We start from the raw sequence: 26,135 nt of genomic DNA, 5'->3' as shown, positions 1-26,135 counted from the left end.
AGCTTGCCAACAAATCTCCCATCGTGTCTATTCGTATGCTGTTCAATTTTTCCCCATGATCTAGGTTCGTTCTGTTTCCTCAGAAATTTATATGTCAACGTGAAGGGCCGCTCCAGAACGGTTGATAGTTACGCAGCTTGTCAGAAAGTTCCCCGTTTTAGTGGTACTCCAGTGTCCATTAGTAGTTTGCAAGAAACCTGTCTTGAGCCCTGTCCCCAAGATAATATTTTCAGCCTCTACATATATCTTAACGCCATGTTTCTCTTCACTCGCGTCGAAGATTGGCGGTTAAGAAGCTTGTACGAAGGCACGTGAAATATTTCTTCAGTTCCCCTTGTCAGGTCAGTCAAGAATCGCCGTGTTGTGTGACCGAGACACAGTGATGATAATCATTGCAGGGCGTATGAAACGATTTGCTACTCCCTACTTCAGGGTGCTGAGTCTTGCTGTGTAACTATTTAATTTGTTGCGAAGGAAACTTTATTCGAATAGATTTAAGTCTAGTTTTTAACTTCGGGATTGTATTTGTTTAATTTGTTAACGCTCGTGTGTGGGACTAGTGATCTTATGGAACTGTGTACCATCATCTTAACCAGTTCGGCACTAAAGAACTTCTGTCAGTAATACAGGATCGTAAAATAACATCTGAACTCACCCACTTCTCCGACTTTATCGTTACAACATGTATTTAGTTGACCCCTGCAACCGAAATGGTACGAGTAGCCTCGGAAGATTGGCATCTCGTCATGCTATTAACATTTCTGTAGTGGCTAATTTGGAGACGAGCGATGCTAACTCTACATTGACTGCTGCTATAAAGATTTCGGTATGTCTTGTCGGCCTGTTCCTTGAAACTGACCTATAAAACAATGCCATGAATCTTGCTAGGACATCATTAATGTCTTAGCATATCGCTCACCGTTTGTGTTGCGCAAGCAGTTTTACTGCCGTGCAATCGATTGTGTCTTCTTTCCGTCGACAAACGTAATAATTAAGGAGCCAAATATATGCTGGGATGCCGATGTCAGGTCACAGTGTTTCTGTACATGGTGTCGAGATTATTTAGCGGCTGGCTTAACACAGTAGACGCGCGGTCTAAGGCATGAAATGTCTTCGCCCCCTCGAACATTGTCATCGTGGGTTCGAATTCCACTCAAGGCATGGAAGTTTGTCTGCGTTTATTCTGTGATTGTGTAGGTAGCAACCTTGCAACGGCTCATCTCTCGTCCATCGAGCCCTGCGGACTAAGATTAAGGAACTGAAGCGAAGCAAGTGTTTGCCGGATGATGCGTTATGCTCCAAGTTGGAGCAACAGGGATGGGTGGATGGATGGATAGATAGACAGACAGATAGATTCGTGAAGTGTCTAGTTAGAATCGTGATTTGGGTTCTTCATGAATTTCCTTAGTTTCTCCATCCGATTGGAAGATGATACCTGTCTAAGACGGAACCTACATTGAACGGAATTGTAAGACGGAATATTTCTCCATTGTCTGAAATATGCAGATAGAAATAAAAAATAAGGATGTTAACGAAAGTAGTCACTGGTGTCTGTTCATGCAATTCAACTATGAATCCATCTGCTTCGTTCTTGAAGTTTATATGAAAATGAATATTTATTTTCAAAATTTGAAGACATTTTAGCCAGGCCATATGAAGAAAACAAAGAAAATTAAGACAGAAAGGAGAAAGGGAAAAACGAATAACGGAAGTAAAGAATGAAAATATGAGAAAATGGAAGGATACGTATTCGGGATGTAGTAATTTGATTTGTCTCATTCTGGTCCGTCACACTATTAATTACAAAGTAGATAACTTTCAGTCCAGTATGACATAGAGGTTTACAACACTTCAGTCTTTATTCGCCTTACATGTTTCGATTCAAAAGAATCATCTTCAGAGGCGCACCACTACGAGCAGGAAACACTGTCACATAAGATGTTTTAACATTATGCACTTAGGTTATGAATAGTGCTCACTATATCACAGTTTGCCCTATGCAGCCACGTTGACGTGTAGATTTACGTATGTTTAGTTTGAGTGTATTTGCTGGGTATTCGATTGGGGTTTCCCACTGCACGCAATGTGATGTTCACTTTTCCATAAAATAGCTTCCCTGTGTATTTAAAATTGTATTAAAAATCTTTTGTATGTAAAGGATTAGTTTATTATGTTAAAAATCGTGAACCAGCATTGGGTCATGTTGTTTTTCACTCCGGATGGTAGAAAATGTCGATTATTTCTCTTGGTTGTATGTTCTTATTGTTAGTTGTGTAGTTTACATGCGTGCTGTGTCGTATGTACTGTACATACGTGTCACGTGGTCAGCGCAACGGATTCCCACGGCCGTTAGTCTTGGTTTTCTAGACCAGAGTCGCTATTTCCTTGAAATATCTCCTCAGTTATCCTCGCGAGGCTGAGTGGACCCCGTTCCAGACCCACTACTTCTCAAAAAATCTGGTAGCGCCGGAAATCGAACCCGGGACCTCTAGATATGTAGCCTGGAGCTCTGACCACTAGACCAGAGACTTAAATTTTTAAAATTCGATCGGTACTGTTCGACGGTGAAATCAAAAAATTGTCTCGCCGAATGTTCATGAATTAATTTGACTTTGATCCAGGGAGGAAGGCTGCTGTCATCATGCAAGGAAGTTGGAACTGGTTTCGTTAGCTGTGCTCGCGTCATTGCTCCCTCCCTAATCACTGTCTGTCTGTAATTTAAGACCGTTCTGATCACGAGCGGTGGGCGTCATTGTTCCCCAGCGCAGCTTCCGTATCGTCGCGTGAATAAAAGGACGCTCACATAGGGTGTGTGAAAGGAGTGGGTCCCCTGTTGTTAAGGAAACAAGGACATTCGTGTATGAGGTGTGGCACGGGTACAGCTCTGTGAAAAATATTTTGGTCCCATTCACGAGATGTTCCGTAACTGCTCTGCTGGGAAGGAATGTTTTAGATGCCGTATGAAATATTAGAATACACAAAACTATAGTTTTGCCTGTGGCTATGTATGGGTGTGAAACTTGGTCTCTGACATTAAGGGAGGAACATAGACTGAGGGTGTTTGAGAACAGGGTGTTGAGGAGGTTAGAGAAACCTGCATAATGAGGAGCTTCATAACTTGTACTCTTCTCCAAATATAATTAAAATGATCAAGTCAAGGAGGATGCGTTGGGAAGGGCATGTAGCACGAATGGTGGAGAAGAGTAATGCATGTAGGATATTGGTGAGGAAGCCAGAAGGAAGGAGACTACTGGGCAGACCAAGACGTAGGTGGGTTGACATCATTAAAATGGATCTTAGAGAGATAGGATGGGATGGTATGGATTGGACTGATCTGGCTGAAGATAGGGACCAGTGGAGGGTTCTTGTGAGCACGGTAATGAACCCTCGGGTGCCAAAAAAATGCTGGGAAGCTCTTCAGTAGCTGCGCAATTACTTTCTCAGAAGGGCTCAGCTCCATGAATGAAGAAACTAATTGTTACTGCGCCGCTACGTTGTTTCCCACTGCAGTAATCCACCTTGAAAATCGTTTAAACAGATCACATCAGGATTGTATTTATCTCCAGTTATAACTTGTTTCGCGACAGCAGTTGTCGGTTACAGGCAGACCTTAGACTGATTTGAACTATTGCATGCAGTGAATGAAGAACGTAGCAAGGATCTCTGTTGCGAAGTTCGGTCCTATCATAATTCCTAGTGTCGCTTTTTAGTAATTATTCTTTTCTATTTATTTCGGTACTCTCTGTCTCCTCAACCTTTCCCTACTCCTACCCTTCCGTTATTCCTTTTGTTTCTGTAACATGATTGAGGCACTGTGCTACAAGCCGAAAGGTCACGGGATCGAATCCCGATGAAGTGGATTTTTTTTTTCAATTTACCTAATCCTTCCAGCCGCACTATGGCCCTGTGGTCGACTCAGTCTCTAATAGAAATGATTAGTAGGAAGCTTCCTGGGAGGTAAAGGGCGGCCGGCGCGTAAGGCTGACAACCTCACCGTCATCTATGAGCCGATTGTCTAGAAAATGTGGGAGCCTCCACGGCCTGTTACAGGGATACCTTTACTTTTTTTTTTTTACTATATAATTCAGTTCTTTCTCCATGTTTCTTCCTCTTTTTATCACTTCATCGCCTTCTTTGTTCATTTCTCTGTCCCTCCTTCCTGATTTCCTATTCTTATTTCCTCACTTTCTTTCCTCATGTTTTATTGTCTCATTTTTTTTAATACATGTATTCGTTAGAGGTGTTTGGCAGTACACTTCTGAAGGAAATTCTGACCTGTAGTTCTTTCATGATTCCAGTCTCCCCTCTGTTACCTTGACGTCGGGTCTCCTTGTTTCTTTGTTTCGTTTTTCCCTGCTAACGAGAAGGGCCGACAAAGACTTAAAGAAGAAATGTTAAGTTTAACAAACAAACTTGGGTAGTACATCCACTTGTGTACAGTTGTTTGTATTTTCAACTTCACCTCTTCCGGTGACGAGTTCCATCAATTTGCGGTGCAAGACAAACTTTTCCTTTGCCTCGCTGTTTCTTCTTACATTTGAAATGTATCCAGCGACAGTGAATTCGAGTCACGTAAACAAACGCGTGACACCGGCAAAGTTTCTGTCCCGTTTCTCTTGCATTACTTTCATGCACTCGATTTATTTAAACGTCCTGTCCGTCCCACTCTGACCCCGTCTGTAATTGTTTCGTTCTAACTCGGACGATTAAATGCTCACTGTTTGGCTGATTAATACAGTTAAGAATCCTTTTATAATTTGTTACAAGATTTCTTCTCATTTGAGTCCATTGAATACTCGTGGGAATGCTTGCTACCAATCAGATTAAAGCATAGGAAATTATTATCTTATCCGTTATTTTGTATGCGTGTGAAACTTGGAAAATCACTTAACTGAATAGCTGAAAATTTCTGGGCCTAAGAGGAAGTAGTCGCATGTAGCACGAATGGGGGAGAAGAGGAATGCATACAGGGTATTGGTGAGAACGCCAGAAGGAAAGAGACCGCTGGGAAGACCATGACATAGGCGAGTGGGCAATATTAAAATGCAACTTCTTTATTAAAACCGCCACAACACAACTATATTGAGTTCAGTGCCTAGTTTTGTCTCTGCTACGTGTTTCGGCTATTAATAGCCATCATCAGGCAAATACATGGTTAACATAGATACACCACTGAACTGCAGTGTTAATAAACTGGATACATTAATATTAATTATATTAAAATACTTGGCGTAAAAATACAATAAATTAGATTATATAAAACAAAAGTTATACTATAAAACAAGAATAAAATTCTTCGATTGATGCTTTACATCATGGAGTCAGTTGTTGGTTTTTGTAATTTTGTTGCGTTCCCACGGACAAATTGGAGTATTCTATATGATATGTATATATAAAAACTTATTGGAGACTCGTGATGTAGATGTAGTAATATTAATGTTAATTATTTAGTCGGTGCCTCATCTTACAAAGTATTGTCAGTTCTGTAGGTCGTTTACATTCCCTAGAGCTACTTACATGTAATTATTGATTGTTGTGTTGTGACGGTTTTCAGTAAGAAATAATATATATCCTCAACAGGATGCATTCACTGAAAATTAGCACTCTATACATTTGATGGCGTTAGTTCTCTGTTCTCACGGAAGATAGCAGGAGTTTGACATGTAATCATTTGATGCTGTGCCGAATTGTGTGAAGATCGGCTGATAGCTTTCGAAAGTTACGTGAAGCGTCACACTGAGGCATGTTATAAATATCCTTTTTCCTGGGACGGAGGAATCTGCATAGAGAAGACATCCATATGTTGTAAAAGGTAAAGCTATCCCTGTAGAAGGTTGTAGGGGCCTATAGTGGTTGTGAGACGTCGAGGCAATCGGCTCACAGATGGCGGTAAGGTTGTCAGTCTTACGCGCCGGCCGCGCTTTGCCCCTAGGAAGATTCCTAGTATTCATTTTTGTTGAGGCTGAGTCGACCCCAGGGCTATAGTGAGGTTGGAAGGATTAGGCCAGTTGAAGAATCCAATGACAATTGGACTGAAACCCGCGACCTTCCGGCATATAGCATAGTGCCTCAACCACGTGCGCTACCGCGTGCCCAATTCATATGATGTACTCTCACAAAATTGTACTAGTGTGAGAAAGGTAGGGATGGGAGAAAGACGTGACGTGCATTAGGGAGATGAAATATGTCTGTATTTGTGAACAGTGCCTGAGAAAAAAAAAAGTATAGCGAAAAGCTACGTAATCTTCACCAACTTCCATCATTAATTCCGTGGGATAGAGTCACTTGGAAGACAGCAATGGCTCAGTTAATTAAACTGTTCCTTGATTACGAAGTCCTAAGGTTCATTAACGCATTTACAAGAGCCCGCCTCTGTTTCGTGTTATAAGACAAATGAATCCAGTCCACAGCCTTACACTCCAGTGATTTAAGAGTCACCTTTCATTTGTTTACAATTATAGTCGTTTCTGAAAAGTACAAATTAAAATGCTGTTCATAGTGTAATTTCTGCATATTATTCATATTTCCGCTGTCTTGTATGTATGTATGTATGTATGAGGGCTGGGACATAAAATCCAGCCTTCGCACTGCGGCCTTCAATGATCTATTGTGCTTCCCCTTTGGATTAACCCTTTATTAATCCTACACTTCGAATGAAATGTAGCACTTTATTTATGGGGGCGTCATGAAAGTCACTTGGTTCCATGAAGAACTGACCCAGGTGACGAAATCTTAGATAAGCTATGGCCTCACAGTCACATAAGATGTGTGTGGCTGATTGTCTGCTTGTAGGCACCTTTCGCAGGTTGGGTCATCTGTCAGTCCCTGTTTGAAGAGGTATCCTTTTGGGTGGCAGTGTCCTTCCGCTGTCTTAGGTGCAGATATTCCTCTAGCGCCCTGATTTCACATTGCATATGGATGTTACCTAGTATTTCAGTTTCCACCCACGTCGAAGCAAGGGGCACAGTTCAGCCTATCTATAGGTCTGTGTAGGTACCGGAGTCACAGAATGCATTTTGTGTTGTGTCGCGTAAGAAACGATGCAAGAACAGAAGACAAATGATCGCTTAAGCCAGAGAAGACCAGTTTTTATGAGCGTTGATTATACAGTTTTGCAACCGCCTCCCGGCTGTGCAGTCAGTAATTGGCTGAGTCTGAGATTTGCTACTGGAGTGTAGGGGTCGGCCCTAATTAGAACTGGTTTTTGTCATCATCCTTCTTTAGCAAGGAGAAAGAGAAAGAGGCACTGAGAAATAAGCCAACTTAATAGTATGTACAAGAGAGAGAAGGACGAAGTATCCAAGCAACAAGATTTGTATGAGGATGGGGAATTGTGGTTGCCATGGAGATGGCTTCGTAACGGAGCTCTTTCTATTTTCAGTTCAATTTCATTTTTGTACCACCAGAAGATGCTGTCCCGTCTGATACACGTGAGTGCCAATGTCATAGGTAACAATGCTGCTATCCTCTGGTTTCTGTCTGATGGCTTTGCAACATACCTGTGTTCGTACAGTACAGAATCTTTTAGCATTTCGGAGAAATATACGAATTCCAATCTGAGGTTGAAGTTACACAATACATACGTGCTTTTCTTTGTTGAAGGAAGGAAAGTTGGGTTTCTGTAATGCACAGTCTGCTTACGCGATAAAGAGGCTAAACTTGGTTTCTAACTTGTATTTGAGTTTACAGAAAGAAAGATGGCTTATGTAATTTCCGTACTGTCTCTCTTCTTTGCTGTTGAGGAGAATATTTGGACCGAAGAGAGATGAAGTGACAGGAGACTTGAGAAAACTGCACAATGAGGAGCTTCAAAACTTGTACTATACTCTAAGTACAGTTAGAATTATCAAGTCAAGGAATATGAGATTGGCAGGGCATGTAGCACGAATGGGGAGAGGACGAATTCATACAGGATATTGGTGGGAAAGCTGCAAGGAAGGAGACCACTGCACAATTGGCAGCTCCTCAACAAGGACGCAGCTCCATGAGTGAGTGAATGAAATGTAACCAAGTTAATAGAAAGTCCGGGAAGTACTGCCTGTGCAGCACACAGCACACAGCACACAGGAACATATCAAACCATAAGCCATACAACCTCAAGCTGACGTCTCCCATCTTTGGGATGAATTAACAAGGAGGAGTTCAGCATTTTATATTAAATATTTTAATATTTTAGTGTTTTAACTTAAAAATAGGTTCGGATGAAAAGTGAGAACTTGAGAGTGTACTCAAATATCTTAGCATTTTTGTGCTTTTACACATCAACATATCGTAGCAGCGTCCACACGACAAACATAATTGTGAACATCAAAAAGCGACAGTGTTTCCATAATTATAGCAAGTGCCTCTGATGATGGTTGTGTCAAACCGAAACATGTAAGGCAGAAATAATAATAAAAAAGTGACCTACAAATTGTTACACTCGACGGACTTTCTATTAACTTTGTGATTGATAGTGTAACGGACCAAAATGAAACAATTCAAAAAAGAATGAAATGTAATTAATATTACAAAGTTTAGCCTACATAATTGAAAAGCATAAATACATATAGAAATAATATGAACGTAGATTGTGCAGTCATGCATGCATATACACACACACACACACAAGTTTTCGTCGAAATTCTGATTAGAGTGCCGTGAGAGATTGAATGAATCGTATATTGGTGTGTGCCCCACATAGATAAGCTTCAGAAGCAGTGCGTCTGTACAAACTGTATGCTACAGCTTGTTATTATCGCCAGGAGTCTGCTGTTTGCAGGACGCCTTCTTTCGAAAGAGAGGCTGAGGACACGCGTATATTGAGCCACTTGAGAATGCTTTCAGGAAGGTTAATCGTAGATAACTTTATGAACATGCTGAAGAGGTAGATGATACTTCATTGGAACGGGTCACTGACTTAGAAGTATGTTTTTGAAACAGTAGGAAGGGAAAAATTTACAGAAATACGGTTCTGGAATTATAATGATGTAATTCATACATACTGATAGTTGCGTAGATCAAATATATAATGGTATTTTATTCCTTTTAGTCTAAATATTACAATTCTGGGATTTGTAAGGCTTCAAGCGACTTTCTCTTTGTTGCATAAAACAAAAACTCCGTAGCCTGTAGTTCGCAAACGAACTATACTGACCGAGCGACCGCCGCTTGTCGGCGAAGTTAGCGCCAAGTGTAGCGGATAGCGGGTGTCGCATGATCAGCTCAACGAATCCCCACGGCCGTTAATCTCGATTTTCTAGACCGTAGCCTCAGTCTGCTTGTACCGGTTCTCACGGTCTATGCGCGTGCGGTTTTTCTTATTTTTCCTTCTACCCTGAAGATGGAGGCGATACGTTCCTCCCAAACGTTGGTTAACACCACATCTACATGGTGTAACATCCCAAAAGACTGCTTTCTTCATAGTCACCGCCGTGAAAACCTCAAATCTTACTTTATTTATCTTGTTTGTTCACTGTACGTTTTGTCCATAAGTTTGCCTGGTTGCATTATTTGTCTTGTCTGTTCAATGTACCTTTTGTCTGGCAAATTTTTCTGGTTGCATTATTTGTCTTGTCTGTTCACTGTACCTTTTGTGTATCAGTTTGCCTGGTTTTCTTCCAGTCTCTATTCCTGGAGATAGAGCACACCTCCTCAGTGATAGCAGATACTTAATTTAATCGTTTATGATACCAGAAGGCGAGTTTCAGCTTGAAGACCCCTGCTCAGGCGGTTCGTATGTGGTGCTCCGTCAGTCGAACTGGTTACAAGTAAACTAAGAGACACTGTTAGATTCCTCAGACCGTGAATTGATACGGTAATATTTCCACTTCTGCAGACTCTTTGGCCGAGACGTTAGAGAAAATGGGATACTGTCTTGCAGCGCCACTCCTGATATACGGGAAATCACGCGACTTCATTTAGACAAATGCTGGTCGTTGCGTTTCGGCCGCCCTTTCTCAGATGTCAGCGCGTTCCAAGGGGTTACCCATTTGTATGGTGTCTCGCAGAACTGAGAGGGGTCCAAGCGTTGCAATTGAGTTTGTCTTCCTTAGAGCTCGGGCGACCGTACATTTAACTCACATCCAGACACTCTTTGGATCAGATCCCCTGACAAAAATACTATAGCGTTTGACATTTTTCCCAGTGAAAGACATGTCATTGCAACGTGTTTAGTGCTTTGAGTGTCTCTGGACCCTCCCGCATTCCTAAGCGAGTTACCTGATAATGCTGAAAGCTGTTGAGCAGGCCTCTTGCCGCTGCGTTGCCTAGCAGTCGAGCATTGAAACTTCATTATAATTTTCATAAGATCCATCACCGGTGTCTGAGTACACCTTATGTATCAAGTCCGTATTCTCGTTAAGACTAATCTGAATATTGCACCCATAAGAACGCACCCATCTCCCAGTCTCTTCCCTTCAAGTTTTCCCTTCTGAAATGCCTGATATCCTAATGCGTGCTACAAGTCCACGTTGATTTGATGAACCTAGCAATAAGTTAATTGAAGAAGAATACAAATTTTGAAATTTATTGGTATATAATTTTTTTTTACAATCTTTTGTTACTTTCTCACCCTGTTGGGTTTGAAATATTTTCCCCAGTACCCTGTTTTCGAACGTGAGCAATCTCTTTCCTTCCACTAGGCTAAGAGACGAAATTTCACGTCCGTATAAAACAGCTTGTCAAATTATAGTTTCGTATCCTGTAATTGTTACGTTATAACCTCGTAAAGGGAACTTGTTGCTACGTTTTGGTTAGAAATATTTATTTCTAACCAAAACGTAGCAACAATGCCCCGAGTCCTGTATCTGTTTCCTCCTGAGTATAATTGTTGTTTATTGTGCCTCCAGTCTTAGTTCTGGTACGCCACAAGGCAAGGCCACGCGCTTTCGATATATTGGGGCTCTGTGGGTGGTCACACCCGTTCTTCCAAGTTGAACATTGCTGTTTTCTGGGCTGTGAGTCCGTGTGGTCTGGTGGAACGTTACCAGCATTTCGAAGGAGCCTGCTAACTCGATTTTCGAAAGATTCGTAACATACTACCAGACTAGACGGCGTTACATGCCATAAGACAGTAATCATCATGATAACCATCGACAGATTCTCAAATTTCGTTTTTGGAGTTCCGCTGGAAGTAAAGCTCAGGTTGAGTACGTGACTTCCGGAGTGTCTGTGGACACGGTTTGCCAGCAGCCACATCTAGGCAGACCAAAACTTATCAATCATAAATGTCAGATGTTTGATTTACGGGAGGGAATCTGGCGTTCGTTGAGCCTTCTTTCTGTGTTTTGTGTATTGTTTTCTTTACGTTTACTACGCGCATTAAAACTTTATGAAGCAGACAGTTTTTGCATACTCCCGTAACAACGCTTTTCAGTATTTTTACCTGCTGATAGCAGAACCGGAAGGTTGCACACTGCTGAAAGCAGATTTCCAAGATTATCCACTTCATCTTAGGACCAAGCATTTTCTAGAGGCTTTGGTTTCCAATCACTTTGGCAGAATGTTGCTGCTTTTAGCGTATTGAACCCTGAACTCTGCATATCTCCAGCAGATATGCTCATCTTTTACTTCGCCGCCCTAGTCTAGTGTATCTTTCATGGAATTTGTATGTGGTTAATGTTGTCATAGTTATGTTGCTCTCTCCATGCGTTCTGCATGGGTAGAATTATTATGTGTGCATTATCTTGATCGATCGTCCGCATGTCTAGTGGTCAGAGTTTCTGGCTACTCCCGGGTTCGCTTCCCTGCTCTACCAGATTTTCTGAGAAATAGTGGGTCTGGAACGGAGGCTACTCAGCCTCGTTAGGATAATTAAGAAGATATTTCAAGGAAATAGCGGCTCCGGTCTAGAAAACCCAGATTAACAGCCGTGGGGATTCGTTGGGCTGACCACGTGATACCCTCTATCCGCAAAAGTTGGCACCAACTTCGCCGACAAGCGGCGGTCGCTCAGTCGATATAGTTCGCATGCGGACTACAGGCCACGGAGTTTTCTTTTTGCATGTATCTTGATATCTGATTTGTTAGACCGAGGAAGTTGCCTCAGAAAATTTTGATTTGTATTCAACAGGTGCCCGGTTCGAAACACGTCAGACGTACCAACCATCCTGACTGGCTTTTGTGGTCGTTTCAGCCCATCCAGATACAACCTGGGGCAATATCTTACAGTCAGGCCACGGCTACTGTTTCCACAATCATTCCATTTCTGTCATCCGCCACTTCGATTTTCTCTATCCTGTGGTTACTTAAATCATCGTTAAATAAACAAGTATTGAACTTCGGTGTTCCTGAAAGGAGACAGTATGATTAACATATAATCGCAATAATAAGAAACGCGTCTCCGGTGAATTTCGTATGCCAATTTCATCATCCAATCGCAGTTGCATACATTCCGAGACTTTCAGACGATTGCGTTGTAATAGTTGGAGCCGGTTCCTTTTCCGGTTTACACTCACTGACTAGAGTGTACATACTACGAAATTCTTTGGTTAAAGATGACCATGGAGACGCCTTGCATTTAAATCCGTTTATTACTCCGATAAATGCAAGGCCGACGGGAGGTATTTGGGCCGTTGATCGATGGGTCTGATTACTGGGACCTGCCTCCCCTCTCTTCTTCACTCCTCTACCCCTTCGATGAAGAGCTAAGGCGAAATTAATGTGTTCAACGGAGCCATATTTCAATAATAGAGTTACAAATTATGGGATAACTCCTTTACAGATGCCATGAGCACATCTTACCCAATTCCTCTGTCGCAATTAATTCTATCATTCCTTACTATACAATCTATGAACGTGATAAATCGTCTATAAATAAACCAATACTGAACATTGTTATGTAATTTGAATGGTTGAGGCCCTTCTGTGTATTGTTATTATACTAGGGGCGGGAATGAAACCGCTGCCTCAAACATCAGTAATATGTCTTCTGTTATTTCCCAGTTACAAAAGACAAGCCTTCTTGATTTTCTCGGACTTGAAAGCTGCATTGTCTCAGATTTCCTTGAGGATGGTTCTCATAACACTGCACGCGCAGTCTCTCTATTCGGCCACATTTCGTATCACTGAACCCCCCCGTAATCTGGGCGTTATCTGAAAACTGACCGTGATCTGAGTAACGTTTGGAAGTAACACCTGTAACTTCCAGCGAGCTGTGTTGAGCCACTGACTGTACCTTGTTTATGAGGGAGTTGAAAGATTGACCGGAAGTTGGGTACTCTCGCTTCATGATGTTAGAGCTCCGGGGTGCGGAGGGCTCCAAAATGAAGGTTACAGCTCACTGAGGGGAGTTAATTTATGAATACTTAATTAAGTAGCACTATGAAGTGAGGTGGATGGTCATCCTTCTGCCGGTGCTCGTACTACCGAGATATGCTAGCGGTTGTAGAACACCTTTCGCTTTACCACCAAGTGGAAATGATAGCGTACTTTTATGTATGTCTGTATACACTTACAGATATAGAACATAGTGACGGCGGGCAGGGACATTGTGGCTTTTCTTGCTTGTCTCCAGTTGGACAAGAGTGGATCTTCATCTTGGGGTAACTGACTCCGCGCAGTTCAGTCCTTGGGAAACCAGCAGTTGTACGATTACTGAAGAATATCACAACATTCTCTGGAACCAGAAGGTTCGTTGCAGTGTTCACAAGAGCCCTCCGCTTGGCCCTATACTGACCCAGATCAATCTAGTCCGTAACGCTCAATTCTCCCACTTACGTCTAGGTCTTGTTAGTGCCCTTTTTTCTTCTTTTTCCCCACCAAAATCCTATATACATTCCTCTTGTTATGCGTACAGCATGCCCAGTCAATCTTATCCTCCTTGACTTGATAATTTTCATTATATTTGGCGAAGGGTACAAGTGATGAAACTCCTCATTATGAATTTTCAATCTCCTGTTGTTGTGTCCTTCTTCGGTACAGATATTATCTTCAGCACCCTCTTTATCCTGAGTCTATTTTCGGTCCTTAATGTCAGAGATCAAGTTTAACACCCACGCAAAACTACAGGCAAAATTATAGTTTTGTATATTTTAATTTTATGTCTTTAGACTTGGAGTGCTGACATGCATTTTCCAAGTCTTTGTTTGCGAATTTCCATACCAGTTCAGTCTTGATTTGTTGATTACATAAAAAGTAGCTCTTGTTGGTCCAGATTTTTTAAATGAGCTGTACAGGAGTAATGAAACTGCGTATATTCAGAACACTGTTACTTCTTGCCTGAATTATGTTAACCCCCTTCACATATCGTTAATAAACGTTATAGGCAATATAAACACTAGTGAGGCGGTTTAACCCCTAATTCTCTGCTTGCTGCGCTCTTAGCATACTCTTTGATACTGAAGATGGAGACAGAATATTCCTCCGAAACGTCGGTGAACTTTATCTGACTGCATCTTATTCCAGAAGATAATACTCCACAAAAAAATGAATTGTTTGTACTTACTGAATGTATGCCCTTTTTAAGTTTTCCGTAGCGACTTAGGCTTCAAAGGAATCAGGCTCCGGCAGTAATGGTTGTGGTCTGTGCACTCTAGTCTGTCTGACACCCTGAAACGCTTGAAAGTTTAATGGCCGCCTGAAGTTATTTCTGCACGTACGTCGCTCGCGTCTCATTCCGAATTGTCCTGCCATTCGTCGCTGCGTATACTGCCCGTCTGAGGTAGCGTCAAGTTAACGAAGAAGGAACCGTTAAAATGTGAACCTGTTCTTATGATATCGTAATAACGTATTGTGGCATGTAGACCCGTTGCTAGGCAACGACCGCGGAGGAAACGATACAAACAGCAACACAGGAACGGCGTTTTCTTTGCGGTCCGTGTCGAGCTATAATAGACAGGCAACAATCGAATAACTTATGTTCTATGCAGCGGCGTTCTAAATACAGCAATAGATAAAGCGGTGTTTTCTGTGGGGTCAGACTCGATAATATGTAAGTAGTACAAAACAGAATCAAATCGAATGTGGAGTGAGTCCCCCGCAGTCCAGGGAGAAGGGTTCGGCTTAAGAATTTTTGTGAGTTATTGAAATTTATTGTGATTACGAGTGACTGTAAATAGTGAGCAATAAATCCAATCGAAACAGTCGCCCATGCACGTAACAGTATAAGCGTCGTCACCAATCTTGGAGCTTGGCATTGGGTCGGTCACTATAGGCGAGAAGGCGAGACGGAATAGAAAATGGCTGCAGTACAGTCCAACCTGCGAGCTGACGGTGGTAGTGATTTCATCGAGAGCCGTGTTCCGTACCTTGCCCGGTGGGATGCAAAGCAAAGGTCAAGCTAGCAGTTTGATGACTCATGCTTGTCTCTGGATTATGCCACGACCACTTCCTTCTAGATCCCTGCTAATTCATTATTCGCCGATTATTGAACCTTCGACGTTGTATACATCTGTGATGATAACAGCGCCGTAAACCGCAGCTTCCGGTGTTTCAGAAGTAATATTAGAAAAACGATTACAAAATACGACGTTTCATAAATACTGTTTATATAATTACTGTTTAAACGCTCTTACAAAATGGATTGTTTGAGGATTACTGCTCATAAACGCGATTTACAAAACGGGACATTTCAGAATTAATTTCAAAATACGATTAAGAAAAATTAAACATGATTGCACAGTAAGAAGATTCAGAATTAGTGTTTTATAAACAGGAACGGAGAATGAGCTGTGAGCCTGCGCATCGTGAGAATGGCCGAATACCAGACAGGGACGCTGCAAGGTGTAGCGGCAGTACGGTTCGCCTCCTCTTCTGTTTCCCACCGAACGCCGACTCTCTCGTCCCGCCGCCAGACTCGTAACCTAATTACCCGGTCCTGCTTAGGCAGGAGACTATTTTCTCTGCTCCTGGTTTCATTGCAGCAAGATGGAACACAGAGGGAGAGAGACAGCGAGAGATGTGAGAAGGAGGAGATGGCTGAAAGCCGAAAATTACTCCGTTAACTCAATAATGATGGTGTAAACACAATCTGGGCTGGGCACAACAGAGCTAGACCGCATGACGTACAGCCGTATCTCTATACTTCCTACTTATATAATAATTATTTTGTGTTGCTAGGATACGGGCCTCGTCACCTGATTCCTGCTGCACTTGTCCAGTAGGGGGGGGGGGGGTGCACGAGTACAGTCCCTACAGGTAAACATCTCCGCCTAGCACCAGTACTCCTTGTGTACAAATTTGCATAAACGAAACATATAGACGTATAGACCCATTGCCAGGCAACGACTCATTGAACACGTTCCCGCGGAGTGGTGCTCGCGCAACAGTAGGACTTCCATTGCTAGGCAACGGATCAGTAAACAAGCCTTCTCAGTATAGAGGCTTTGTTTTCTGCATGGTCCATGCCGAGGGGTTATAAAAGGACGAAGAAGGTCTTTTGAGATAGTTGTCGAGTTCTGGAGATGGCAGTCGAAGGTGACTGAGAAGAAATTACACGAAATAGACTGTGCAAAGAAGTCTTAATGTATGATTTGAAGTTACAGTGAGATTGTTATAAATCCGTTGTCAGGATGAGACTAGTGAAGACTGAGAATCCTAATGCGTGTGTAACGGTGAACTGTGAAGTGTGTAAATCAGCGATAGTGCTGTATTGCCTGTAGTCCCGAGCTGTGAATGCACAAGGTGTCAGTATTTGCAATCATCCAATCCAGAACCCGTCTTGTAATTCACTTAACAACCCCCTACACGTAACAGCATTGTGGAGGTTGCATGTGAGTGATATTATTGTACCAGTTTCATCGATGTATTGTAGTAAGGGCAGATTTGTTTTTGCTGTTTACAGTATTCTACATGAAACCCTCACTGGACTGTGTTAAATGCGGCCATGTCTGGGTGAGGAACTCACACCGCATTGTCCTAGTCTTGAAGAGTTTGTCCTGGTTTTGGATGAAAGATGTACATCTTAACCATGCCCAAATTTCATCTTAAATACAGAAATGGTTGATGCGAGAATGCATTTAACTTACGTTAGGGGGATGCCTGGTTTGATTATCAGGACGCCAACTATCGTGACTGAGATGTCGGCTGAAATTAGCCACGACCGCTTCCTTCCATGCCTGTTTGAACTGAATATTTAATAGTGACCATACTGTAGGTCTAATGACAGCGTCGTCGAAATGAACTGAAGTTATATGATAGCCATTTGTTAGAAAAAATATTAATCTCGCTTTGAACTTCTGGGAAGTATACTTCAGGTGTATACGCGGGTGAACTACATTTTGAAAGGACCCTCCAGTACAAAGTTTAATCAGAATTTGTTGTGTAGTTTCTGGAATTGTTGTATTTATATGATGGGACACGACCTCCTTATTACGCGTTAATTTCAGGAACTCTATATTCACCAAATTTACGATTCCGTAAGTTAACATGTAGCGTGAAGTTACTGTAGGACTATGTTAATCCGTCCCTTTAACATGCGGACAGCGATCTGTCTATTTCGTTCTGTTCACGGACTGCAGCTTGCTTTCTGCCTCTCTCTTTCTCCATTTTGTTAACGACAGAGATTCAGCCACACTTTCCATGGTTCGCGTCCATTTGTTAGCAATTTCCATATTTTACCTTCGACGTCCGGTCCTTGGCGAATCCAATCAAAGACGCTGTTTCGTGATCACGATATTTCCCAGTGACGTATAGGCAACCGCCTATGCATGTATGTGTGGCTTGTAACGTCACATGATTGAATTATGGGGACGAACGTTTCGACGATGCGATTTTTATTCCCTTACAGAACTGCAGACTTAGTGCATGAAGTACATATCTTCCTCTGAAGTGGAACGGACATAACTGGTGCTTAGAAGACTCTGCTAGAATGTTCCTTCTTCTGCACGGACTATTAGAAATAGACACTGTAACCAAATTGTGCAAGGAGAAGGGGAAAGTAAATTGATTATTAAGTGGAGAAAAATACACAACATGCACACATTAAAAATAGGAAAACTCGACTTGGTTAAGACGTAATAAATGGCACCCGGTCAAAATAAATAGCCGTTAAAGCAGTTATAGGCCGTGCCATAGCTCATGCGGTTAGTCACCGGCTTCCCACCGCGACGGCCTGGGTTCTAGCCCGGGGCAGATCATATGGAGTTTGTGGTGGTCAGAGTGGCACTGGGGCAGGTTTTGTCCGAGTACTTTGGTTTCCGCTGCCAATTCTCGTTCCACCGACTGCTCCACACTCATCCGGGGCAGGTACAATAGGCCAGATATTTTTTTTATTTCTAGTGGGGTGGGACTAAGTCCCTTGTACTGCGGCTGCTTCTCGCCTATTGTACCGGCCCCAGATGATAGGTGAGGGTGATTGTGGAGAAATTAGTGGAATGAAGATTGGCAGGTGAAACCGAAGTACTCGGAGAAAACCTACCCCAGTGCCATTTTGTCCACCACAAACCCTACTTGACGAATCCCGGGATCGAACCCGGGCTGCCGCGTTGGGAAGCCAGCGACTAACCGCTTGAGCTATGGCGCAGCCCAACAGGGCAGTAGTGGCCGCAGTACCAAGTGGACTCAGTCTCATCCCACCCCAAGAAAGTTAAAAAAAAAACAAGAACTACAGTATTATGAATATGGTTATGGTGGAGGGGACCAGTAAGGTGGTTGTGGGAAATAAAGTGAAATGAGAAATTCATTGGTGACAATTTTGTAAGATTGTATCTGCGGAACTACTTGAATGGAAAATAGCGGCTCCGGTCTAGAAAACCGAAATTAGCGGCAGTGGGTATTCGTTGCGCCGACCACGCGATACCCTCTGTCCTCTAAAGTTGGCACTAACTTCGTGGACAAGAGGCGGTAGCTCGATCAGTATAGTTCGCTTGCAGACTAAAGCCACCGACCGTGAAGCAGATGCTGGCATGGATCCTTGAGAGACAGGGCTTGAGAACGTTGATCGTGCTGAACTGGCTCTGGTTTTCTTGGAGCAATATTAAACGGTTACAGTAGGCCTAATTGTTTCGGAAAGACACGAGAATCGGGTTTACTCAAAGGATCGGACACGCAGGACATGACCAGTTTCGAAACTTCGTTCTGTGACAGTGTGACAATCTGTGGTCCAGCGATCAAATTCAGATGTTTCTATTGTAATCATTACAACCAGTTCATAATTGCGTGCAGTTTATTTACAGCACGTTGGGTATCCCAGTGATGTGCATAAACATGGGTTTAATCCTTTTTATACCTTATTTTCATGAGATTCAGAAAAAAATGAAAGCGTAATAGTGATATCAGTCCGTCTCCCCATCCGTGGGCATGTACTTCATCTTTTAATTAACGTGTTCACAAGATCTCCTTCACTGATAGTCACGTTAGTTATTTTAGGGCGAGAAAAATATGTACATACATACATCTACATTACAGTTCATATATTGATAATTAAGAAAGTACCACTATCGAGTATGATTAAAAGAAAATGATTTGCATTGTGAGCTGAAGAGCATTTAGCAGAATGAATGTTTTTACCCCCTTCCTTATTTTGAAAAAACAGGAAAGTAGGCGTATGCGATGTCCATGCTGTCTGTGTTTTTGTATCCCTCTATCGACTTTTGAATGGCTGAACCAGTCTTTATGTGCATCATGTCACATGCGCCAAGCTTGGCGGCTTCCTTCATAAATCCCTCTCATCAGTGTTCCCCTATCGTTGCTAGGCAGTGGCTTGGTAAAAACCTTACCGCGGCAACGAATACACGCACAGTAATAGAAAAGCTGTTGGACGCGTTGTTTTCTATGCTGTTCGTGTCGTGTCACGAATGTAGGCTGTTCCCAGAACGTCACTGAACGTAGAGAAGTGAGTAGGAACTCACCAAACAGTTTCAAAAGGGAAGAACAGAATTTAGAGCCAAGGTAGACTAGAATAAAGAACAATTCATCAAAGGGATGCCCCGTCTTGGGTAAAGTGCGAAATCATGAACTTAGCCGTGATGGTGATGGGGAAGAAGCGATTGAAACAAACGGCTGTAAATTTCTGTTGGATGGGTTTTGGTTTGTTGGTATCAGTAAGTGCAATGGGATTCGAAACATTAGAAACATATACAAATAATAATAATAATAATAATGATATCGACTGTAGGACGCCGAATTAATCTGGCAGCCCTACTAGGCAACATTTTTCAAAAAGTTACGCGCCAGAAATATTATTATATAAATTTGACAGTAGATTCGGGTGGGGGATAATGCCACAGTCCGTCGCGCAACATGTTGAAGCGTTCGAACGGGCGAAAACGTCGATCATGTAAAACTGAAAAAATCACGATATGCTATTGCTACTGATCTGCTGCTACTACTACTACTACTACTACTACTACTACTACTACTACTACTACTACCACCACAACCACTGCCATTACTACTGCTAGTATTAGTAATTATACTCAAGGAATTACTGTTAGTAAAATACGAGTATAATTATTTTGTCGAAACCTAAAATTTGAAATTAGACTAACCTGTGTAATATTTGGTGTACAATAAAGTTGTAGAAGTGGTGATGGTGATGGTGGTTGTGGTGGTGGTGATTGTGATGGTGATGGTGGTTGTGGTTGTGATGGTGGTGGTGGTGATGTCAAAATGCAGTAATAATAGTACGTGGGTCCAGTTTCTTTAAATTTCACTTAGTTTGTCGAGAAAACCCTCTTTTTCTGTGGAAAACCGAAAGTTAATTTCTTTGTTCAGAAAGCCCCTCAGTGTAATGATCATTATAATAATATACGCAATAAAGATTCAGGGTTAGTGAGAAATACACGTTTTATTATATTTAATTACAAAAGAAATGAGGTCACGATTAGTGCGTGGAATTAGTGGAGTTTTACCCTCCAGTCTTCGATTGAAATCCTGGGTACGGCCATGCTGTGCAATAGTCCAAACAATTTTCCTCATATCAACATCAAACAGCCCCTCTCCCTAACCGAAACACGATTTACAACACAACACTGGCTTTTTAAGGCGGTTGGTCTTTGAATTGAAAGATAAATGAACCCCATCGTGTCGCTTCTTCAGCATCTATAATGAACACTTGTCTCGCTCATGTCCCCAGCGTACGCTGCCACCAGATGATGGCACCATTGCATTTTTATTGAATTAAACAGTTTTATGGAACTGTTAAATGGGAAGCAGAGAATTCATATAGGACAGTTTCCCAGACCTTTCTCCCTCTCACTTCGAATCAGCCCGGAATTTTCACTTCGCCTCATAATCCTAGTTCCACTTGACGTGAGCGATAATGAAGTTAGACTGAATGAATGCTACGTAGAAGTTCTCTTCTGTGTAGAACTGCCCGTCAGGAAACTAGATGGATAATCCCTGCGAAGGGAATTGCTATCTTGTCACATGCGAGCAGAATTCCTGCAAATTTTTAGGCATTCAGGACGGCCATGGCCAGTGGATATTTGGACCGCAGTCAATCGCTGCTTCTGTCATGGAATCACAGTGTGTCTATTGTGCTCATAATAGGATATAATCGGTGTCATAGTCGCCGTATCAGTGTTACTCATTGTCACGACTCTCCCAGGCTTCAGCACCGCTGTGTCACAGTTGTGGGATGTTTGCCTTTGCACTGAAGTACGGTTTGGTTCGGGTTGGTAGTGATGCGCCCATGTTACATCTGCAATAACAGTCCTGTTAAGCATGTCTTCTCCTTCTGCATACGGTAAGAGATGTTGTAAGGACAGACCCATTGTCCTTCAGTTCTGTCGGCACGCGCCGTGCGCTCACTATCCGGAACTTCAAATGATCAAGCAATTTGCTGTATGCCAAACCGTGGGGACACCCTTCTGCAGTTGCTACACTGCCTACCCTCCTGCCAGCTCCTATCGAGTCTTCCACCCGCTGTACAGTTGCTTCTGTCGCAATCTCAACAGGGCGGCCTGGTCGGGCATCATGTAACTTTTGAAAGTGCTTCAGAGAATTTCTCGACCCAGTTGTGAACCGCTTTACGCCACAAACACATCGCATCTTAAAGAGGAAGCATTTCTTTAAGAATATCCTATGCATTGATTTATTTTTTCCACAAAAGATCGCACGACAACGGTGGTCTTTGGTAGTACACTTCTCAAATACGATCGCCATTTTGACTATTGAATCCAGCCTCTGAACATGCGCATGCTACCAAGACTGTCATGAAGCTCGACTGTGCTGCTACCTAGTGATACACATACTCGTAGAAACCCTATTACATCCATTAGAGCTGTTTTACTTCCGTTTGTGAACTGTTTACTGACACTCCTTCGTATATTTGATGTATTAAACAGATCATTAAGGACCCTTTTGGCCTATGGATGTGTAGTGTGCTGTGAAAGTTTGTTGCACAGGTGAGGTATTTTGTTATTTCTCCCAGCACCCCGTGTTGTGCTACGTAGTGGATGGCAAGAGATTACATACATTGCAAGAGTTGCGGAGCGTTTAAAAGAACCCCCGACCCATTCATTCCTAACCCCACCCCTCTCAAAAAGGGATTAAACAAGCTGTGCCCATTAGCCTATAGGTTACGCCCTTTTCGCTTCTGACGATCCTTCCCGAGTTCTAAATCGTGTAAATAGAAAACACAGCTGCGGCAGAGAGAGAGAGAGAGTGGAATTGGAGAATGGGGTGCGAGAGGGAGATAGACAAATACGTTACAGTTAAACATTGAATCGCATTTTTGCATTGAAGATCACGTCCCAGGGTACGCACGGTAAAACCACCCCTCACTAATCTCTGTTGTATTATGCAGACATACAGCCGGAACTGCCCGCCAAACCGCCCCCTCAATTAACTGGGTTGGTCCTTTTTAAAACCGTGCGTTAGTTAGAATGTTCTGTGTTCTGCAACTGCGGTTGTGCAGAGAACAGACCGTGAACTTGCTGGTATAACGGAGTGTAATGTTTATTTTAAATTCTGAAACCTTACCATCTCTCACGGGTGTAACTGTAGCATGCAAGGGATGGTTCTGTGCAAGTGTTCTCGGAAAAACTACATTTTTAAAAATAAGTGCTTATACGCAGCAACATTATGGTTATTCAATTTCTTTATTGAAACCGTCACAACACAACTATATTTAGTTCAGTGCCTAGTTTGGCTCTGCTACATGTTTCGGGTATTAAAAGCCATCATCACCTGACGGTTTTAATAAAGAAATTATATATTATAACACAACAGGATGCATGAAATGAAAATTATGGTTATTGTGTAGGTATTCATAATTGCAAGTGTACCCAGACTCCGATTGGTTGTACCGTTTCTGGCCATAATGCATATAGAGATCAGTAGTGTTTTGTGGCGCCCTCCATTTCTGTCAACTTAATTTTTGTCGAGTAGATTCTAAAAGGTTCTGACGATGATGGACAAGACACAAAATTACTGAGAGCTTTTGGACTTTTTTCATCGTCCAGAATCTTAGGAAATAGAAAACACGACGTTTCGGAAATTGTATCTGTTTTCGTCTTCAGGTGAGGAAGGAAGACGCCTACTCAGTTGGACCCCTTAGAAAGAGCTAATCAATTGAGGGGCCCAGCTGAGTAGGTGCCTTCCTTTATCACCTGAAGATGGAAACAGATACAATTTCCGGAACGTCGTGTTTTCTATTTCCTAAAATTCCGGATGATGGAAAAAGCCCCCAAAACCCAGTAATTCTGTGTGTTAATTTTTATCGTAAAAATCTGAATCCTCTTCTGCATTTAAATCTGTAATTTGTATTGTTACTTCACGAGCGAGATCGCTCAGTCGGTATAGTGACATAGAATACGGGCTGAACGCCCAAGGAACTGGAGTTCGATTTCCGTCAGGGGCAGAGGTATTTCCCTTCTACACAACATCAGAATCGGGCGCTGTGGCCCACTCAGCCTCCTATATATCTAATTTTTACCGACGATGAAGCGGCTGAAGCGCGAATTAAGAATGCCTGGATGTGTACCTCCACTTCTCGATACGTCTTCATAGTGTGGTATATGATAAAATACAGGAACGTCTTTACCTTTTTACTGTTACTTCATGTTTCTGTTCCTTATGAGAACGGGTTTCTTGCACTCTCTTTTTCGTGGTTTTTGTCCAGTCTTTCTATTCGCCTTTCTCAACTTTTCTCCTTGTGTCCCGTTATATGTGCGGAAAGAAATACAAAGAACTCTCATCACGGCTGCTATCCTGTCGCACTGTACCGCTGGCGTGTAATCGCAGCGTAACCTAAGCTGTACTGTAACTTCTGCATGATTACTCTCTCATATGGGCTCTAAGCAGGTTGTTCGCGCTCGTGAGGTGTGAGACCTGATCTAGCTGTACTCCATCTGCTGCGGGAACGAAGGTGCCGCTTCGGCAGTTAGTGACGTAGCTTATACGTCATTGTTAGAAAGGTGCCAGATTCTATTCTCAGCATTTTTTTTATTGCTAATAGGGTGGGACTAAGTCCCTTGTACTGCGGCCACTTCTGGCCTATTGTACCAGCCCCAGATGATAGGTGAGGGTGATTGTGGAGTAATTGGTGGAATGAAGATTGGCAGGGGAAACCAAAGTACTCAGAGAAAACCCGCCCCAGCGCCACTTTGTCCACCACAAATCCCACTTGACCAGACCCGGGATCGAACCTGGGCCGCTGTGGTGGAAAATCCAGTGAATAACCGCTTGAGCTATGGCGCGGCCTGTTTTCAACATACTTTCGGTATTAATTTATTCATTCATCCACCAGTGGGTTACAGCCCTTTGTTGGGCCCTGGCCTCTTCTTCAGTTCCGTAATCCTTTTCACACGGTATGACTCCTTGGACGAGTGATCAGGCCGTCGCAAGGCCGCAGCCTACGCACAGCACAACACAAACACAATAAACGCCACACAGACACCCATGCCTTGAGTGGGATTCGAGCCCGCGATCCTAGCTTTTGAGCGAGCAAAGATAATTTATGCTTTAGACCGCAGGGCCACCGTGATCGGCAGGTATTCATACAGCGATGGGAAATTCAAACATACACACAGAGGATTTTTCTTCCGTAAGGTTGCCTGCACAAGATGGAGTAGATGTATCTACACTTGGTGCCCGTGCTGCTGCTGTATAACGCGACGTGAACAGACACTCGTGTCGAATTCCTGACAACGAAAATATCTGTTACTAGGGAACAGTTTCAAGCTGGTACATAACTCGTACAATCTTGCCCCTTCTTCCTAAAGTCACTCTGAATTTTGAATAGCAACATCAGTGGGTAAAGAACTGGTTTTAGAAGTAATCACAGTTACTTCCTGGAGTAATCTTGATTTTTGCTCAGGTTTCAGTGTGTGGTTTGTGTTGCTGTCGTTGTCTTATTGAATCTGGGTCACCACGAGAGGAGCTGCGAGCGATTTAATCACCCGATCTTCAGTTGTCTGAATGTCTTTCCTTATCTGTGCCTGCTTCTTCCTTCCTCTCCTTTATCCACTTCCACAGCCTTCCCCCCTTCCTCCGTGTTTCATGTGAGCAATTTGAGCAGACGTTATCTTACAGAAGGACCTGTTTTAACTCTGGTTTTGTTATTTCTGCTGCTTGCACCGATATCTATAGGCGTAAGCTTTCAAAATGAAGAAAACTGCGCGCCATACGAACTTGTAAATGTGTTATATTGTGACATAGGCCTGTTACTTTGGAAAGGCCGGACACTTTCCTGTATGACGTTTACAATCAGCAACGTGTGTAGGTCAGTAACTTGGCATTTCGAGCAAAAAGTAACGTTATGAACTTCGTTTGATCCCCACACTATCCAGTGATGTTGACGATTCAGTGTCTTCTTATAGGTAGGAACTGAGTTTTAATATCCACGGGTGACGACGATGCCAAAGGGTGAGACAGACCTGGGCTGTAAGAGTAACTTCAGGAATTAAGAAGGTCCCAGTAGGAACGTAAGCAGTGTTCGTAAACATTCTGCGATAAAGGAACTAAAAGAGTCCAGGGGCCTACTTTTCCATATCTTCCCCCACCCTTCCATTTTATTAGAGGAAAATTAGCCCCAGAGGCATTTTGCAATTTCCCAAAGTCAGTAGATGCCAGGATAGGCTCCTTTGCTCCACTCTCCCGCAGTGGTCAATGCTAGTGTCTGCTGTCTTCTTTAAAACTCAGTTGTCTTCAGGCTTATTGGCTTTATAAGCTTGCTGCACCTCCATGTTCACCGTCAGAACAGTGAGCCCTCTGCCGCATTTTAACGGCTGTGAATCCGCGTTGTGCCGGTCACGGTAGCCTAGCGGTCT

At 42.7% G+C, this 26,135-nt stretch overlaps 1 protein-coding gene across 18 annotated transcripts in view; it reads left to right on the top strand.

The window, feature by feature from the left end:
* Positions 1-26,135, top strand: part of LOC111871350 (CUGBP Elav-like family member 2) — a 1,228,155-nt gene that overhangs the window by 883,860 nt on the left and 318,160 nt on the right. The window lies entirely within an intron of this gene.

Source organism: Cryptotermes secundus, unplaced genomic scaffold (genome assembly GCF_002891405.2).
Source record: "Cryptotermes secundus unplaced genomic scaffold, Csec_1.0 scaffold1, whole genome shotgun sequence".
In the NCBI taxonomy this organism is placed as follows: Eukaryota; Metazoa; Arthropoda; class Insecta; order Blattodea; family Kalotermitidae; genus Cryptotermes; species Cryptotermes secundus.
The sequence above is the reverse complement of the archived record's forward strand: the minus strand, read 5'-3'. Positions and strand labels throughout refer to the sequence as shown.